The sequence below is a fragment of the Trifolium pratense genome, unplaced genomic scaffold, assembly GCF_020283565.1.
Source record: "Trifolium pratense cultivar HEN17-A07 unplaced genomic scaffold, ARS_RC_1.1 scaffold_65, whole genome shotgun sequence".
NCBI lineage: Eukaryota > Viridiplantae > Streptophyta > Magnoliopsida > Fabales > Fabaceae > Trifolium > Trifolium pratense.
Genome location: NW_025721049.1, coordinates 111,813 through 116,812, shown reverse-complemented (window position 1 = coordinate 116,812; position 5,000 = coordinate 111,813).

Here is a 5,000-nt window from a genome sequence, read left to right as displayed (position 1 = left end):
CCATGCCTATGCCAAGTTGGACCAAGGCCCCGTCTCGTTTTGCTATAAGCAAGGGCGTGGCAAGGCACGCGGGGGGCCAAAAAATCAAAGTGCTCCGAAAATGCACACGGGGGTGTCAAGCAACCTCCATGTACCGTGGCATGACCGTGGCCAAGTAATAAAGATCAAATTCCATGCCTATGCCAAGTTGGACCAAGGCCCCGTCTCGTTTTGCTATAAGCAAGGGCGTGGCAAGGCACGCGGGGGGCCAAAAAATCAAAGTGCTCCGAAATGCACACGGGGGTGTCAAGCAACCTCCATGTACCGTGGCATGACCGTGGCCAAGTAATAAAGATCAAATTCCATGCCTATGCCAAGTTGGACCAAGGCCCCGTCTCGTTTTGCTATAAGCAAGGGCGTGGCAAGGCACGCGGGGGGCCAAAAAATCAAAGTGCTCCAAAATGCACACGGGGGTGTCAAGCAACCTCCATGTACCGTGGCATGACCGTGGCCAAGTAATAAAGATCAAATTCCATGCCTATGCCAAGTTGGACCAAGGCCCCGTCTCGTTTTGCTATAAGCAAGGGCGTGGCAAGGCACGCGGGGGGCCAAAAAATCAAAGTGCTCCGAAAATGCACACGGGGGTGTCAAGCAACCTCCATGTACCGTGGCATGACCGTGGCCAAGTAATAAAGATCAAATTCCATGCCTATGCCAAGTTGGACCAAGGCCCCGTCTCGTTTTGCTATAAGCAAGGGCGTGGCAAGGCACGCGGGGGGCCAAAAAATCAAAGTGCTCCGAAATGCACACGGGGGTGTCAAGCAACCTCCATGTACCGTGGCATGACCGTGGCCAAGTAATAAAGATCAAATTCCATGCCTATGCCAAGTTGGACCAAGGCCCCGTCTCGTTTTGCTATAAGCAAGGGCGTGGCAAGGCACGCGGGGGGCCAAAAAATCAAAGTGCTCCGAAAATGCACACGGGGGTGTCAAGCAACCTCCATGTACCGTGGCATGACCGTGGCCAAGTAATAAAGATCAAATTCCATGCCTAGGCCAAGTTGGACCAAGGCCCCGTCTCGTTTTGCTATAAGCAAGGGCGTGGCAAGGCACGCGGGGGGCCAAAAAATCAAAGTGCTCCGAAAATGCACACGGGGGTGTCAAGCAACCTCCATGTACCGTGGCATGACCGTGGCCAAGTAATAAAGATCAAATTCCATGCCTATGCCAAGTTGGACCAAGGCCCCGTCTCGTTTTGCTATAAGCAAGGGCGTGGCAAGGCACGCGGGGGGCCAAAAAATCAAAGTGCTCCGAAAATGCACACGGGGGTGTCAAGCAACCTCCATGTACCGTGGCATGACCGTGGCCAAGTAATAAAGATCAAATTCCATGCCTATGCCAAGTTGGACCAAGGCCCCGTCTCGTTTTGCTATAAGCAAGGGCGTGGCAAGGCACGCGGGGGGCCAAAAAATCAAAGTGCTCCGAAAATGCACACGGGGGTGTCAAGCAACCTCCATGTACCGTGGCATGACCGTGGCCAAGTAATAAAGATCAAATTCCATGCCTAGGCCAAGTTGGACCAAGGCCCCGTCTCGTTTTGCTATAAGCAAGGGCGTGGCAAGGCACGCGGGGGGCCAAAAAATCAAAGTGCTCCGAAATGCACACGGGGGTGTCAAGCAACCTCCATGTACCGTGGCATGACCGTGGCCAAGTAATAAAGATCAAATTCCATGCCTATGCCAAGTTGGACCAAGGCCCCGTCTCGTTTTGCTATAAGCAAGGGCGTGGCAAGGCACGCGGGGGGCCAAAAAATCAAAGTGCTCCGAAATGCACACGGGGGTGTCAAGCAACCTCCATGTACCGTGGCATGACCGTGGCCAAGTAATAAAGATCAAATTCCATGCCTATGCCAAGTTGGACCAAGGCCCCGTCTCGTTTTGCTATAAGCAAGGGCGTGGCAAGGCACGCGGGGGGCCAAAAAATCAAAGTGCTCCGAAATGCACACGGGGGTGTCAAGCAACCTCCATGTACCGTGGCATGACCGTGGCCAAGTAATAAAGATCAAATTCCATGCCTATGCCAAGTTGGACCAAGGCCCCGTCTCGTTTTGCTATAAGCAAGGGCGTGGCAAGGCACGCGGGGGGCCAAAAAATCAAAGTGCTCCGAAAATGCACACGGGGGTGTCAAGCAACCTCCATGTACCGTGGCATGACCGTGGCCAAGTAATAAAGATCAAATTCCATGCCTATGCCAAGTTGGACCAAGGCCCCGTCTCGTTTTGCTATAAGCAAGGGCGTGGCAAGGCACGCGGGGGGCCAAAAAATCAAAGTGCTCCGAAATGCACACGGGGGTGTCAAGCAACCTCCATGTACCGTGGCATGACCGTGGCCAAGTAATAAAGATCAAATTCCATGCCTATGCCAAGTTGGACCAAGGCCCCGTCTCGTTTTGCTATAAGCAAGGGCGTGGCAAGGCACGCGGGGGGCCAAAAAATCAAAGTGCTCCAAAATGCACACGGGGGTGTCAAGCAACCTCCATGTACCGTGGCATGACCGTGGCCAAGTAATAAAGATCAAATTCCATGCCTATGCCAAGTTGGACCAAGGCCCCGTCTCGTTTTGCTATAAGCAAGGGCGTGGCAAGGCACGCGGGGGGCCAAAAAATCAAAGTGCTCCGAAAATGCACACGGGGGTGTCAAGCAACCTCCATGTACCGTGGCATGACCGTGGCCAAGTAATAAAGATCAAATTCCATGCCTATGCCAAGTTGGACCAAGGCCCCGTCTCGTTTTGCTATAAGCAAGGGCGTGGCAAGGCACGCGGGGGGCCAAAAAATCAAAGTGCTCCGAAATGCACACGGGGGTGTCAAGCAACCTCCATGTACCGTGGCATGACCGTGGCCAAGTAATAAAGATCAAATTCCATGCCTATGCCAAGTTGGACCAAGGCCCCGTCTCGTTTTGCTATAAGCAAGGGCGTGGCAAGGCACGCGGGGGGCCAAAAAATCAAAGTGCTCCGAAAATGCACACGGGGGTGTCAAGCAACCTCCATGTACCGTGGCATGACCGTGGCCAAGTAATAAAGATCAAATTCCATGCCTAGGCCAAGTTGGACCAAGGCCCCGTCTCGTTTTGCTATAAGCAAGGGCGTGGCAAGGCACGCGGGGGGCCAAAAAAAAGTCAAAGTGCTCCAAAATGCACACGGGGGTGTCAAGCAACCTCCATGTACCGTGGCATGACCGTGGCCAAGTAATAAAGATCAAATTCCATGCCTATGCCAAGTTGGACCAAGGCCCCGTCTCGTTTTGCTATAAGCAAGGGCGTGGCAAGGCACGCGGGGGGCCAAAAAATCAAAGTGCTCCGAAATGCACACGGGGGTGTCAAGCAACCTCCATGTACCGTGGCATGACCGTGGCCAAGTAATAAAGATCAAATTCCATGCCTATGCCAAGTTGGACCAAGGCCCCGTCTCGTTTTGCTATAAGCAAGGGCGTGGCAAGGCACGCGGGGGGCCAAAAAATCAAAGTGCTCCGAAATGCACACGGGGGTGTCAAGCAACCTCCATGTACCGTGGCATGACCGTGGCCAAGTAATAAAGATCAAATTCCATGCCTATGCCAAGTTGGACCAAGGCCCCGTCTCGTTTTGCTATAAGCAAGGGCGTGGCAAGGCACGCGGGGGGCCAAAAAATCAAAGTGCTCCGAAATGCACACGGGGGTGTCAAGCAACCTCCATGTACCGTGGCATGACCGTGGCCAAGTAATAAAGATCAAATTCCATGCCTAGGCCAAGTTGGACCAAGGCCCCGTCTCGTTTTGCTATAAGCAAGGGCGTGGCAAGGCACGCGGGGGGCCAAAAAATCAAAGTGCTCCGAAAATGCACACGGGGGTGTCAAGCAACCTCCATGTACCGTGGCATGACCGTGGCCAAGTAATAAAGATCAAATTCCATGCCTATGCCAAGTTGGACCAAGGCCCCGTCTCGTTTTGCTATAAGCAAGGGCGTGGCAAGGCACGCGGGGGGCCAAAAAATCAAAGTGCTCCGAAAATGCACACGGGGGTGTCAAGCAACCTCCATGTACCGTGGCATGACCGTGGCCAAGTAATAAAGATCAAATTCCATGCCTATGCCAAGTTGGACCAAGGCCCCGTCTCGTTTTGCTATAAGCAAGGGCGTGGCAAGGCACGCGGGGGGCCAAAAAATCAAAGTGCTCCAAAATGCACACGGGGGTGTCAAGCAACCTCCATGTACCGTGGCATGACCGTGGCCAAGTAATAAAGATCAAATTCCATGCCTATGCCAAGTTGGACCAAGGCCCCGTCTCGTTTTGCTATAAGCAAGGGCGTGGCAAGGCACGCGGGGGGCCAAAAAATCAAAGTGCTCCGAAAATGCACACGGGGGTGTCAAGCAACCTCCATGTACCGTGGCATGACCGTGGCCAAGTAATAAAGATCAAATTCCATGCCTATGCCAAGTTGGACCAAGGCCCCGTCTCGTTTTGCTATAAGCAAGGGCGTGGCAAGGCACGCGGGGGGCCAAAAAATCAAAGTGCTCCGAAATGCACACGGGGGTGTCAAGCAACCTCCATGTACCGTGGCATGACCGTGGCCAAGTAATAAAGATCAAATTCCATGCCTATGCCAAGTTGGACCAAGGCCCCGTCTCGTTTTGCTATAAGCAAGGGCGTGGCAAGGCACGCGGGGGGCCAAAAAATCAAAGTGCTCCGAAATGCACACGGGGGTGTCAAGCAACCTCCATGTACCGTGGCATGACCGTGGCCAAGTAATAAAGATCAAATTCCATGCCTAGGCCAAGTTGGACCAAGGCCCCATCTCGTTTTGCTATAAGCAAGGGCGTGGCAAGGCACGCGGGGGGCCAAAAAATCAAAGTGCTCCAAAATGCACACGGGGGTGTCAAGCAACCTCCATGTACCGTGGCATGACCGTGGCCAAGTAATAAAGATCAAATTCCATGCCTATGCCAAGTTGGACCAAGGCCCCGTCTCGTTTTGCTATAAGCAAGGG